This window comes from Balaenoptera ricei, chromosome X, assembly GCF_028023285.1.
Source record: "Balaenoptera ricei isolate mBalRic1 chromosome X, mBalRic1.hap2, whole genome shotgun sequence".
NCBI lineage: Eukaryota > Metazoa > Chordata > Mammalia > Artiodactyla > Balaenopteridae > Balaenoptera > Balaenoptera ricei.
Window position 1 is genome coordinate 133533102 of NC_082660.1, and position 15488 is coordinate 133548589.

Sequence of the window (15488 nt, forward strand, 5' to 3'; positions counted from 1 at the left end):
AGAGATCCCAGTTCTCTTTATTCTATAATATAATGAACCCAGTATACCTGACACTCAGCATCAACAAGCTTCAATACAATCTGGTTCCAGTTGTACCCTCACCTTCCCCCATTTCTTGCTACTGGAATAACTTGAAGCATATTCAAAACATCATACCATTTTACTTCTAAATTTTTCATATGACTTCATAAAAGACAGACTCTTTATGTTACATAAATCCAATATAATACTTTTCTAAAAACTTAAATAAGTAATCTTCAAATGCCCAAGTATTTTTCATATTTACCTAGCAGATATATACTTTAAAAAAATTAGTTTCTTTGAATCAGTGTCCGAATAGGATCTAATCACTACAGTTGTTTTTTATGTCTCTTAAGTCTTTTTTAATCTGTAATTCCTTCGCTTTTACCTCTTTTTCCTTGCAATTAATTTTTTTGAAAAAAAGAGAAAGGATTTGTGTTTTGTTTAGTTTCTCTCAGTATGAATTTTGCCAAATGCAACATTTGTGGTGTCCTTTAACATATTCTTCAGACCTTACTTTCTGACACTACAACATACCCCAGACTCATTTTGTATACCTACTGCCTTAGTTCTAGAGTCAGCCATTTCTCCAAATAACCCTAGTTCTTTTTATTAGATGATGATTTTAAGAAACTTAGATCCACGTGGACCAAACTATAATTCAAAAAGATACATGTGGGCTTCCCTGGTGGCGCAGTGGTTGAGAATCTGCCTGCTAATGCAGGGGACACGGGTTCGAGCCCTGGTCTGGGAAGATCCCACATGCCGTGGAGCAACTGGGCCCGTGAGCCACAACTACTGAGCCTGTGTGTCTGGAGCCTGTGCTCCACAACAAGAGAGGCCGCGATAGTGAGAGGCCCATGCACTGCGATGAAGAGTGGCCCCCGCTTGCCACAACTAGAGAAAGCCCTCACACAGAAACAAAGACCCAACACAGCCAAAAATAAATAAATAAATGCATAAATAAAAAGATACATGCACCCCTGTGTTCATAGCAGCACTATTCACAATAGCCAAGACATGGAAACAACCTAAATGTCCATTGACAGATGAATGGATAAAGAAGATGTGGCACATATATACAATGGAATATTACTCAGCCATAAAAAAGAATGAAATAATGCTATTTGCAGCAACATGGATGCAACTAGTGATTATCATACTAAGTGAAGTAAGTCAGAAAGAGAAAGATAAATACCATATGATATCACTTATATGTGGAATCTAAAATATGGCACAAATGAACCTATCTACAAAACAGAAACAGACACACAGACATAGAGAACAGACTTGTGGTTACCAAGGGGAAGGGGTGTGGGGGGGGAAAGACTAGGATTGTGGGATTGGCAGATGTAAATTTTTGTATATAGGATGGATAAACAACAAGGTCTTACTGTATAGCACAGGGAACTGTATTCAATATCCTGGGGTAAACCATAATGGAAAAGAGTATGAAAAATATATATATATGTGTATAACTGAGCCACTTTTTTGCACAGCAGAGATTGACACAACATTGTAAATCAACTGTACTTCAGTTTAGAAAAATAAAATTAAAAAAAGAAACTTAAGGGCTTCCCTGGTGGCGCAGTGGTTAAGAATCCACCTGCCAATGCAGAGGACACAGGTTCAAGCCCTGGTCCAGGAAGATCCCACATGCAACAGAGCAACTAAGCCCGTGCACCACAACTACTGAGCCTATGCTCTAGAGTCCGCGTGCCACAACTACTGAAGCCCACGTGCCTAGATCCCATGCTCCACAACAAGAGAAGCCACCGCAATGAGAAGCCCACACACCGCAATGAAGAGTAGCTCCTGCTCGCTGCAGTTAGAGGAAGACTGCGCACAGCAATGAAGACCCAACGCAGCCAAAAAGAAAGAAAGAAAGAAAGAAAGAAAGAAAGAAAGAAAGAAAGAAAGAAAGAAAGAAAGAAAGAAAGAAAGAAAGAAAGAAAGAAACTTAGATCTCAGTGCTAGGTATGCTTGTTGCTACGGGGGAGTTGTTACTTATAGGCCTTCTCAAGTAACAGAACAATGAAATATGTAAGTGTATATTAAACTGTGTGTGTACACATACCCATGAATATTTGTATTTGTAGCCATCTGTAGCTATATAAAGGTCAATGTGAGTTTATGCTGATGTTTCCAACTCTAATCCATTATCACATTATCCTCCCCTTGCTTACTTGTAACATCCCACTCTAATAATGAGAAACTTGACTCCCACCATCCACCAATCTATTTAATTAATTGTTCAATTCCAGTATACATGGATAGTGGTTTCAGAATTGTGAAACTGTACTACTGTGGGAAACAACTGTACCAACTAGGGTACAGAACTTATGTGCAGTTTCTTTTGACTTTAATCTTATAATACTCATCTCTAAAGTTACTTAGGGCAGCAACTTTCCCTTCATACTTTTCAGTGAGGTTGTTTCATACATTTTTAATGCAGTTAGAATATTTTGCCACATTCCACAATCCAACCTGGGATTCCTTGACCGCCTAAATTATTTTTATTTTCATACATTATGACTGTCAAGTTCTTTTTTGACTAATACATACTGTCATGTATTCACCATTACAGTATCATAAACAATAGCTTCACTGCCCTAATAAATCCCCTTTGTTAAACTATTTAAACCATTTTTTATATGTTTACCATTTCTATGATTTGTTTCCCTTTCCAGAATGTGATATAAATGGAATCACACACTCTCTACTCTTTTGGAACTGGCTTATTTCACTTAATAATATGCATGCAAGATTTATTTATACCTTTGCACATCTTGTAATTCTTTTTTTATTGATGAATAGCATTCCATTGTAAGGTTGTAACAGTTTGTTTATCCATTCATTTGTTGAAGGACATCTTGGTTGCTTACAGTTTTGCACGATGTGCAGGTTTTTGTGTGGACATAAGTTTTTAAATCAGTTGGGTAAATATCCAGGAGTATGCTTGCTGGATCTTATGGTAAGACTATGTTCAGTTTTTAAAGAAAATGCCAAATTGTCTTCCAAATTGGATGTACCATTTTGCATTCCTACCAGAAGTGAATGATAGTTCCCTTTTACTCTGCGTTCTCATCAGCTATTGGGCGTGTAAGTTTTTTTCAATTTTAGACATTCCAGTAGGTAAAGGTATCTCATTGTTTAATTTGCAATTCCCTAATAACGAATTATATTCAGCATCTTTTCCTATGCTTGTTTGCCACCTGTATATTTTCTTTGGTGAGATATCTGCTTAGATATTTTGCCTAGTTTTTAAATGAGTTGTTTGTTTTCTATTGTTGAATTTTAAGAGTTCTCTGTATTTTGTATGCAAGCCTTTTATCAGATAGATATTTTGCAACTATTTTCTCCCAGTGTATGGCTCGTCTTTTCATTCTCTTAATAGTTTTTCACAGAGTTCACATTTAAAAAAACATTTTTTAAATCTAACTTATCAATTTTTCCTTTCATTCATCATGCTTTTGGTGTTGTATTTTAAAAACTCATCACTGATTCTAAGGTCATGTAAGTTTTCTCCTATGTTTTCTTATGGAGATTTTATAGTTTCTTCAGTTTACATGTAGGTCTACAGGTTATTTGGTGTTAATTTTTGTGAAAGGTATAAAATTTTGTTTAGATTTATACCTAGATTTTGTTAGATTTATACCTAGTTACTTTATTTTGGGGAGAGTATTGTAAATGTTATTTTTTTGTGTAAATGTTATTTTTAATTTAAAAGTCCTTTTATTCATTGCCAGTATGTAGAAAAGCAATTGACTTTTTAAATATTAATCCTGTTTCCTGTGGCGTTGCTACAGTCACTTTTTAGTTCCAAGAGTTTTTTGTTGTTGTTATCAATTCTATGGGATTTTCTACATAGACAAACATTTCTTCAGTGAACAAAGGAGATGTAATTTTTCCTTCCCCAATTATACATCTTATCCTTCTTTTCTTTACTTTACTTTTCTTATTGTGCTAGCTAGAACTTCCAGTGCAACATCAAATAGGAGATCTCAGAGGAGACATCCTTGCCTTTTTCCTGATCATAGGTGGCAAGCATTGAGGAAATTTCCTTCTATTCCTAGTTTACTGAGACTATTTTTATCATGAATATGTGTTGGATTTTAACAAATGCTTTTTCTGCATCAGTTGATATGATAATATGATATTTTTTCTTTAGCTTGTTGATGTCATAAATTTCATTAATTGATCTTTTAATGTCAAAGCAGCTTTGGATACCTGGAATAAATCTCACTTGGTCATGGTGTATAATTATTTTTATCCATGTTGGACTTGATTTGCTTATATTTTATTGAAGGTAATTGGATCTATGTTCATGAGAGATATTGGTCTGTAGTTTTCCTTTCTTGTAATACCTTTAACTGGTTTTGGTGTTAGGGTAATGGTCTCACAGAATGAGTTAAGAGTGTTCCCTCTGCTTTATTTTTTGGAAGATCCTGTGGAGGATTGCTGTTAATTCTTCTTTAAAAGTTTGGTAGAATTCACCAGTGAAACCATTTTGGCCTAGTGATTTCTCTTTTGAAGGATATTAATTATTGACTTAGTTTATTTAGTAGATATAGGTTTATTCAGGTTACATTTTTATCTTTGTGTGAGTTCTTATGGTTTGTGTCATTGGAGATAAGTTTATCTAATGTATTAAATTTGTGGACATAGAGTTGTCATAATATTCCTTCATTTCCTTATATTGGTCATCTATGTCATCTAATTTTTTTATTAGCCTTGTTAGACGATTGCCAATTTTGTTGATCTTTTCAGATAACTAGTTTTGGTTTCACTGATTTTCTATATTGTTTTCCTGTTTCTAATTTCATTGATTTTTGCAGAAATTCTTATTTCTTTTCTTCTGCTTGCCTTTGGCTTAATTTGCTCTTCTTTCTCTAGACTCCTAAGGTGTAATCTTAGGTTTTGATTTTAGATCTTTTTTTTTCCTCTAATACATGAAGTGCTATTAATTTATCCCTAAGCACTATTTTTGCTATATTCCACAGTTTTTTATTATTTGCATTTTTTGGTAAGAATTCAAAATATCAAAACATTTATATTGGGGCTTCTTCACTGACCCAGAGGTATTTGGATGTGTATTGTTTAATTTATGAATTAAATTCTCTTTCTTCTCCTTCCTCTGATATTCCAGTTACTTAAATAGTACACCTTCTGAAATTGTCCCACCATTCTTGGATATTCTGTTTTGTTTTGTTTTTTCCCTTTTTTTTTCATTTTTTTATTTCAGTTTAGGGGATTTCTATTGACATATTTTTAAGCTTACTGATTCTTTCCTCAGCTATGTCCAGTCTGTTGAGCTCACCAAAAGCATTCTTAGTTTATGTTATCAGTGGTTTTTTTCTAGCATTTCCTTTCAAATCTTTCTTAGACTTCCCATATCACAGCTTACATCTGCTTACTATCTGTCTTGCATATTGTCTCCTTTTTCAATTACAGCCCTTGACATGTAAGTCAATTATTTTAAATTCCCTGTCTGATAATTTCCACATCTTTGTCATATCTGAGTCTGTTTCTGATGCTTGCTTTGTCTCTTCAGACTGTATTTTTTCTTGCCTTTTAGCATGCCATGTAATCTTTTTTTGAAATGCCAGACACATTATATTGGACAGTAGGAACTGAAGTAAATTGGTCTTTATAGTGTGAGGTTTTATGTCAGTTTGGCTAGTATTGCACCTGTAGATGCCAGAGGCTTAAAATTCATCTACATCCTTTTTTTCCCTCTTCTGTTGTTTTTGGGTTTCCCTAGGAACTACATCTTAAATAGATTCTTGTCTTGCAGTTCTTTCAGCTATAATCTACTGTTGTCATTATAATGGAGACATTGATATAGAGGGGACAGGAGAAAGAAGACTTCTATAATATTATGATTGAATCTCAGTCTTTTAGTATATCTATTTTTCTGGGCTGTGTCCTTCAGAAATTTTTCTTACTGCCCCTCTCAGCTTAGGTGAGACAAGAATGCTAGAGGTAGCTGGAGTAAGTTAATTGCTCTTCTGCCTACATGAGATAAAGACTTTGGTAAACTCTTTTTTACTAGAGAGTCCATCTTTGTTATGGAGAATGTACTATGTGTATTTAAAAAATTGTAGCTTTCCCCCTCCCAATGCCAAAGAAATGAGGTGATTTTTCTTGGCTACTCACTATGAAAATCTGATGGGATTCTTGGAGGTAAAAGCTATAAAAAGTATAGCTTTTTATAAAGCTTTTTATAAAGCACTTTTTAAAAAGTGCTCCCATAAGACTACAGATTCTGGAGTTTCTTCGTCTCATGCTAGTTTATATTCAGCCTCCAGAAAACTGTCAATGTTTCCATTGTTGAAAGATAAACTGAGGCATATTTAAAATTGTAACACTTTATTTGATCAAAAATAAATTTGAACTGGGCAGCACCAAACTGGAAGTGGTTAGGAGCACTTCATTGACAGGAGCTCAGGAAAAGCCTTTTATAGAGAAAAGGTAGAAGCAAAGTAAGGAAATTGTTGATTGGCTATAGCTTAAGGCCTAGTTGGCTATTTGTGATTGGTTGCTTTTAGATTTCAATTTTGTAAACTTGAGGCATTTATAGGTTTAGATTTTGGTTTGGTTACATAGGCTGCCATGGTGTTGGAGCCACCTCAGTCTAAAGGCCTCCTTGTTTAATTAATGTAATGCCATTTAAGTGTTCCTACAAATTTATAGCTCCATGACTTCTATTACTGGTAAGCTGCTCTCAGCTGTGTTTGTCTTTATTCACCTTTCTTTCCCAATTTTGGAGTGGCAGTTTTACGTGTAACCTCAATTATCTGATGAGTCTAAGAAAAATGATTGATTTTCAGTTTATTCAGCATTTTCCTTACTGTAATGATGGGAGTGAAAACTTCTAAGTACTTTACATGTGACAGCTGAAAATGAAAGTGTACTACATTTTTAATGAAAATTTTAAACTTTATTTTGACAAATTAAAAAAATTACATAGTTAGAAAATAATGATACAGATACCCATGTACCCACTACCAGATTTTTATTTTGAACAGACCATTATAACCACATCTTAAGGCTTAATTTGAAGGACTGAGACCTCAGGCCAGTCAGTCTATTGGAATCTTTTTGAGTCTGCACAAGGGTGATCCAGTGTTATCCAAGAGAAAAGGTTTGGCTTCAATAGGTCACTAGGTTATTTCTATTTTTTGCTGTTGTAAGCCCTGACACTGCCAGTAACCTTGAATGCATGTTATTTTGCATATATGAGAATACATCTTTAGAATGATTTCATAGTAGTAGAATGTTTCTAGGTCAAAGACTATGTGCATTTTCTATTCTTCAGTCAACCTTGGTAATATATTAGTGATTTATTTCCTAAAATATTGTCCATTTAATATGAATTGTCAAGTCTTCTGGCTAAAAGTTGTTTATTGTACTATTTTAAGATTTAAATTCTCTAATATATTTTTATATGTCACCTTTTCTTCTTTTTCATGTCCATTCGAATTTTATTTCTCAAGACTTCCCAGAGATGTGTTAAATTATTTTTAATAACTACCTTAATGTTTGAGTTTATTAAGTTTTTCTTGTTTGTGTATTTTCTGTTTTATTAGTATCTGATATTATTTTGATTATTTCTTTCATCTTATATTTCTTTGGTTAATATTGATGTTCTTTTTCTAGCTTATTGAATTGAATATGGAATTTATTTAATTTCAGTGTTTCTTGTTTACTGAATAATTTCTAATGAATGCATTTAAGAGTATAAATTTTCTCTGAATATTGTTTTTTAAAAATCCCATTTAAAATGGTGTTAAAAAAATAACTAGGGATAAACCTAACCAAGGATGTGAAAGAGCTATACACTGAGAACAATAAAGCATTGATAAAAGAAATTGAAAATGATACAAAGAAATGGAAAGTTATCCCATGCTCTTGGATTGGAAGAATTAATATTGTTAAAATGGCCATACAACTCAAAGCAATGTACAGATTTAATGCAATCTCTATCATATTATCCATGACATTTTTCACAGAGCTAGAACAAATAATCATAAAATTTATATGGAAACACAAAAGACCCAGAATTGCCAAAGCAATCCTGAGGAAAAAGAACAAAGTGGGAGGCTTAACCCTCCCAGACTTTAGAGAATACTACTAAGCTACAGTAATCAAAATAGCATGGTATTGGTGCAAAAACAGACAAATAGATCAATGAAACAGAATAGAGAGCCCAGAAATAAACCCACACACCTACGGTCAATTAATCTTCTACAAAGGAGGCAGGATTATACAATGGAGAAAAGACAGTCTCTTCAGCAAGTGGTTTTGGGAAAGCTGGACAGCCCCATGTAAATCAATGAAGTTAGAACACATCCTCACACCGTACACAAAAGTAAACTCAAAATGGCTTAAAGTCTTAAATATAAGATATGACACCATAAAACTCCTAGAAGAAAACATAGGCAAAACATTCTCAGACATAAATTGAAGTAATGCTTTTTTACATCAATCTCCCAAGGCAAAAAATAAATAAATAAATAAATAAATAAATAAATGGGACCTCAAAAAAAAAAAAAAGGAAGAAAATAGAGCTCTAGTAAAAAGCAAAAAAAAAAAAAGGGGACCTAATCAAACTTAAAAGCTTTTGCACATCAAAGGAAACCATGAAGAAAATGAAAATACAGCCTACTGACTGGGAGAAATTATTTGTATATGATGCAACTGACAAGGGCTTAATTTCCAAAATATACAGACAGCTCATACAACCAATATCAAAACAAAACAAAACAAACAACCCAATCAAAAAATGGGCAGAAGACTTAAATAGACATTTCTCTAAAGAAGACATACAGATGACCAACAGGCAATGAAAAGATGCTCCATATCGCTAATTATTAGAGAAATGCAAATGAGGTATCACCTCACATCAGTCAGATGGCCATCATCAAAAAGTCTACAAATAATAAATGCTGGAGAGGGTGTGGAGAAAAGGGAACTCTCCTACATTGTTGGTGGGAATATAAATTGGTACAACCACTATGGAGAACAGTATGGAGGTTCCTTAGAAAACTAAAAATAGAGCTACCATATGATACTGCAATCCCACTCCAGGGCATATATCCAGAGAAAACTCTTAATTCAAAAAGATACATGCACCCCAATGTTCATAGCAGCACTATTTACAATAGCTGAGACATGGAAACACCCTAAATGTCCATCAACAGATAATTGGATAAAGAAGATATGGTATATATCTACAATGGAATATTACTCAGTCATAAAAAAATGAAATAATGTCATTTGCAGCAACATGGATGGACACAGAGATTATCATACTAAGTGAAGTAAGTCAGACAGAGAAAGACAAATATCACATGATATCACTTATATGTGGAATCTAAAAAAATAATACAAATCATCTTATTTACAAAACAGAAACAGACTCACAGACATAGAAAAGAAACTTATGGTTACCAAAGGGGAAAGGGAAGGGGGAGGGATAAATTAGGAGTATAGGATTAACAGACACAAACCACTTTATATAAAATAGATAAACCACAAGGATTTACTATAAAGCACAGGGAACTATATTTAATATCTTGCAATAATCTATAATAGAAAAGAATCTGAATCTGTATACCTGAAACTAACACAATATTGTAAATCAACTATACTTAAGTATTAAGTATTTAAGTAGGTAAATAAATGAATGAATGAATAATGAATATAACAAAATAGAAACAGACTCACAGATACAGAGATCAAACTAGAGGTTATCAGTGGGGTGCATGGTGGGGGGAGGGGCAAAATAGGGGAAGGAGATTAAGAGGTACAAAGTACTAGGTATAAAATAAATGATACAAGGATGTAATGTACAGCACAGGCAATATTTTATAATAACTTCAAATGGAGTATAATCTAAAAAAATATTGAATCACTATGTTGTACACTGGAAAGTAATATAATTTATAAACTGAGTTCAATTTTAAAAACTGTCAATTTTTTTAAATTTTGGGAATGTCTATTTCACCTTTTTTGACTAATACCTCTGCTGAATACAGCATTCTTGGTTGATAATTTGTTCTTTGAGCATTTACAGTATATTGTCTCCCTGTCTTCTGTCCTCCATTGTTTCTGATATAAAATAAACTATTATTCTTATTGATGTTCTCTTGTGAGTGAGAAGTCATTTTACTATTGTTGCCTTCAAGATTTTCTTTTTCTTTGGCTTTCAGCATTTTTATGATGATGTATCTGTTTGTGAACCTCATTGTCTTTATCCTACTTGAGTTCTTTGGGCTTCTTGAGTGTCTAGATTAATTTTTGTCATCGAATTTGGATGTTTTTTGCCATTGTTTACTTAAATATTTCTCTTCTCCTTTCTCTCTCTTCTCTACCTCTGCTATTTCCCATCATGTGTATTATGGTGTGCTTATTGGTATCCCACATTTCTCTGAGACTATATTCAGTTTTCTTTATTCTTTTTGTTCTGTTTTCAGATTGCATAAACTTTATTCCTGTTTCACTAAATTTGCTGATACTTTCTTCTACCATTTATTATTTACTGTTGAGTCCCTCTAGTCAATTCTGAGTTTTTAAATGTTTCAAATCAGGAATTTTCATTTAGTTCTCTTTAAAAATAATTTCTCTTTGTTAATATTCTCTATTTGATGAGATATTGTCTTCATATCTCTATTTACTCCTTTAAACATGGTTTATTTTAGTTCTGTGAACATATTCATAAGGACTACTTTGAAGTCTTTTTTAAATCTGACATGTGGCTGCTCTTGCAGGCAGTTTCTGTTGCCTGCTCTTTCCCCACGTATGGGTTAAGCATTCATGTTTCTTAGCATGTCTCATGATATTTTGTTGGAAACAACATTTTGGGTAATTCACTGTAGCAACTCTTGGAATTGCTGCCCATTCTGAGGCTTGTTTTGTTATTTGTTTACTTAGTTATTTGATGACTAGCTATATTATCTTAGTGAAGTGTATTTCCCCCACAGAGTGCAACCTCTGGTGTCACTCTTCAGAAGGCAAACTTCAGGCATATGCACAGTCATCCTAGAATGACAGTGGTTTTAGCATACCTGTCTTTGTCTCTTTACCTGACCACACCATCTTTAAACTCCAGTGATTACTGACCAGTTCTTGATTGTTTTCAACTAAACTATGCTCTGGAACATAAATTGTTCCACAGACTGACCCCATTAAATTTGGACTCCTTTACAGATACAGTTTTTGAGTTCAATTTTTGAGACTTGTTCTGATCCAGTAGGGCCTTAGCTATCTCTTTCTCTGGTTCTTTCTGGCAAACTATCTAGCCTGTGGTTTAGCTTATGTCTCTAATAGATGTACCAGTATCCACTTAACTGCTTGTCGTAACAACCTCCATTGTTTTTAAGAGTGCTTTTAGGCTTGGACTTCCCCATACTCTGTATCAAATGAAGTCAGTTCCTTTAGGTAGTCTTCAGAGATCTCTGTTCCTATGGATTGCATCTTCCTGGTCAAAATCTCTGAGCCCATTGCTCTGGAGCTGGAAGCAGGGAGAGTGGAACTTTTTTTTTCTAAATAATACCCCTGCTTTAGTAGTGGGTTGCTTGGCATGGAGGGGAAGTGGTCAGTTGCCTCAGGTCTTTTTGGCTTGCCTCTCTTGGCATGATAACTCTGCCAGGGTGAGGAACATAAGGGTTCCAGTATTCTCAGTGCACTGTTCCTAAGGGAAAGACTCTGTCCCACAACTGGGAGCTGGGTGAAAGAAGGGATTCTCCACTTCTCAGCTTTACTCTCCTGAAACTTAGCCTCTGAAACAGGTACCTTGGGATGGGATGAGAAATGCTGATTCCCATCCTTCCCAGGAAGATACCCAAAGCCCTTGACTGGGAACTGGAAGGAAAGGGAACTCTCTGTTTTTGGCTGCATGCACGTGGAGTGGAGTTTCCTTAACACTGTGCTGGGAGGGTGGAGGAAGGAAGTGGGTCATGGTTCAAATACCATAGACTCTCACTGTTCTTACCAAGTGTCAGTAAACTTTTTTGAATAAGTGTTTCTTAATTTGCATATTCCCTTAGGACTATTTCCAGATATTTTATACGGTTGTTTAAAAAATAATGGCTATGAATTTCACTGGGAGTGGATCCATGGAGCTCTTCATGTTGCCAATACAAGAAATGGAACACGCATGATGTAGTTTTTGTTAGTTGGTTTTAATTTTTATGTTTATCTTGGTTTCCTCGTAATTTCTTTCTCCATTTTCTTGTCCTCTCATTTTTGCTAGATGGATAGCATTTTATTTCTCCTCTCTACCATCATTTACTCTTTTGTAAGCTCTAATATTTTCTTTCCATTCTGCAAGTTGTTGCCTTCAAATTTCTAGCAAATATATTTAAACTTACAACCTCCTGTCAACAAAGAATAGTAATCAAAATTTAGTTTCTCTCCCAAACAAGACTTTCAGTGAGCTTTTATTTTCTGCCCCTACCACAGTATCCAGGTTTTATTGATATCACCTGAATTTTTATTTCAAATCATTATTTTCAATAGTACATCACTGCTATTTTATAAGCCATTACATTAAAAAATTGTGTTAATTTTGTAGCCTTATTATCAATAGCTATATATTGTAAACTGCAAGTTTTATTTTTTATTCACCACTGTTTCCTATATTTTACCTTATTTTTGCTTGGATTCTGTTTTCCTTTTGCCCAGGTATGTCTCAGAATAATTATTTCAGCTATATGGCATGTTTTGTTAGTTTTCTGAGTCTGTGTGTGGCTCAGAAGGCCTTTATTTTGCCATCATACTTAATTGATAATTTTCCTGGCTAGGGAATTCTAGTTTAAAATCCTTTTCCTTCAGCATTGTATATACATTATTCCACTGTTTCTAACATCCTGCATTGCAGATGAGAGGTCTGATACAAGTCAGATTCACCTTTTTTTGTAGGTAACCTCTTTCTCTGTAGAAAATTTCAGTGTTTCCCTTTATCTACAGAATTCGAAACATGATCTGGGATGTGTCTAGGTTTCTTGTGATAAGTCATTAGTGTTGTTTTTCAAATGTTTCTGTTTCTTCTTCTGGGCACATTGTACCTCCCACACCCCTTGAAGTTACGTGTGGCTTTGTGACATGGATTGGGTTGGCCAAAAAGTTCGTTCGGGTTTTTCCAGAACATCTTACAGAAAAACCCGAACGAACTTCTGGGCCAGCCCAATCTTAGCTAATAAGATTAGAGAAGACATGACATATCCCTTCCATGAAAGTTTTAATAGCAGTACACAATTTGCAACATTTTCCTTCCTCTGCAGTAGTGATTGTGAAAACCCACATTTATCTAAAGCCTCTGTAAGTCTAGACTCTGAGTAACTACAGTGAGCAAAGCCCTCCTGCTGCTCAACATTGAACAGACAGTATGAAAAAGAAATATTTTAATGTTTCAAGCCACTGATATTTTTTGGTTGTTTATTATAACAGCATAATCTAGCCTATCCAGACTGAAACAGGAGGGTATTACCATAACAAAAAACCAATAAAATTAATAATAATAATAGCATTGGCTGAGGTACCAGATGAGGGATACCAAATAAACTGTTATCAGGGGTTGGAAGAATGGTGATCCATGTTTTGTAATGGTGAAATATTTACTGAAACTTTTGCCTGTATTAATTTGTAAGGCAGATAATTTACCTAATGAATGTTTAGCTCTAGGAGAAGAGATTGGAATAGAGAATGTTGGCACTGTGTGTTAGTCACTGTTGACCACATTTGACAAGTTATTAAAAGAAAGTGCCAAGGTCACAAAAGAATTGGCTGGTTTGCAAGCAGTGACAAAAGGTAAGAGTCCACAAATGTGAGGACTTGTAAAATTGGAAGAGACAATTGCAAGTTAGCCTCAATGAGTAAAAGATAAAACAAAGAAGTTTTTTTGTTGGCAATAGCTTCTTAAAACAGCCTTAGAGCAGGATTAAATCAAGGGCATGCTTATTTGACCAGTGTAAAGATCTCTGAATGGACTGCATTGTCTCAAAGGAAAGACAAATTAGGGCTGTTACCACAAGTAAATATTTTGTATTGGAAAGAATGGTTGAGGGAAAATAAACTTAGGGTCCAGCTCTCCCATAAAAGCCTGATAGGCTCAAGGTACTCATAGTTAAGTTGTGAGAAACATGAGTCTGAGAAAGCAAATAAATATAGTAAATATGCAAAGTGTGTTTAGTAATGAATTGTGGGTATGGTTATTGATATTTGGATCTGAGCCAAACTAAATAGGTAAGAAGCCTGGACAAAATTACTGTGACTGTTTGAAACTTAAAATGACCCTTGGGCTCCATATTTACTATAAAGAGGAAGCAGGTTGTGAGTTTTTCAGCCCACAAGGAGTAAATATTTTCTGATGCTCAATCCAGATGTGGTTAAGGAGGGTGACAGAAAAGAAAGACACCCTCTGAGGGCAGAGACAAGGTCCATAGGGAAAAACTGACCAGGGATCCCCCTTCCCAGGGAGCAGAATCAGGGCTTACCAAGGAATATTCTCCCTCCTTAGGCAGGGAACTCTTTCTGAGTATGTTTAGTAGAATTTAAGAGTTGCTGTTAGCCAGTGACTATGTTGTGATTCCTAATCTTCTCTCCAGAAGGGATTGTTATTGTGGTTGTTTTTGCCTGAATATTGGATATGAAGGGGCAGATAACTTTTCTTTTTAGTTCATAGTCTTCCAGAACAGATAAAGAAACTTCCAAACACTATTCAGAGATCCTAGATTTTGAGAGTATAAAAGTGATTGAATGAGACTTCTCGATTCCTCCCATGGGGAGTGGTAAATGTGTTCTGCATGAAGAAAAAAGAGTAGACAAAATATTTGGTGACAAGAAAGAAAGACCTTTCTTGAGGTAGTGACTAGTGGTATCTACTGAGTGTTTCTGTTCTCTTCTCAAGCACATGGTAGGATCGCTCTTCCCCACCCCTTGAAGTTAGATGAGGCCACTGTGATTTGCTTTACCCGAAAAATGTGAACCAAAGTTATATGTTTTACTCAAAGACAAGTTTAAATTGTCCATGTGCAATTTCCCACATTCTTTTACCCTGCTGTGTGCTCATGGAAGTAGGTATTGTGATGAAGTCAGCCAGGGTTCCCGATTATAATAAACAGGATCCCTGTGTTGACCTGCGGTGGACACAGTTGAGAAGGAAATAAACCTTTGTTGAGTTAAGCTCCGTGGTTTAAGGTAGTTTACTCCCACAGCATAATAGAGCCTAGTCTGGCTAATGCACTTTGGTCTTTTGTCTTCTCTTTAATACTCTTCACCTTTTCAGCTGTCCTTTGCCCTTTGGGTGGCTATTCTACCCATTCTGACTCTTTGGGTAAGCATGATTCTCCTTAATGGCAGTTAGGAACATGTTAAGCAATCAAGGCAGCAAGGTGCCACAGTTGTTTTTTTATCTAAGGCAATCCACAAAAGCTATGAGGAAAATGATATATCCCATCTTC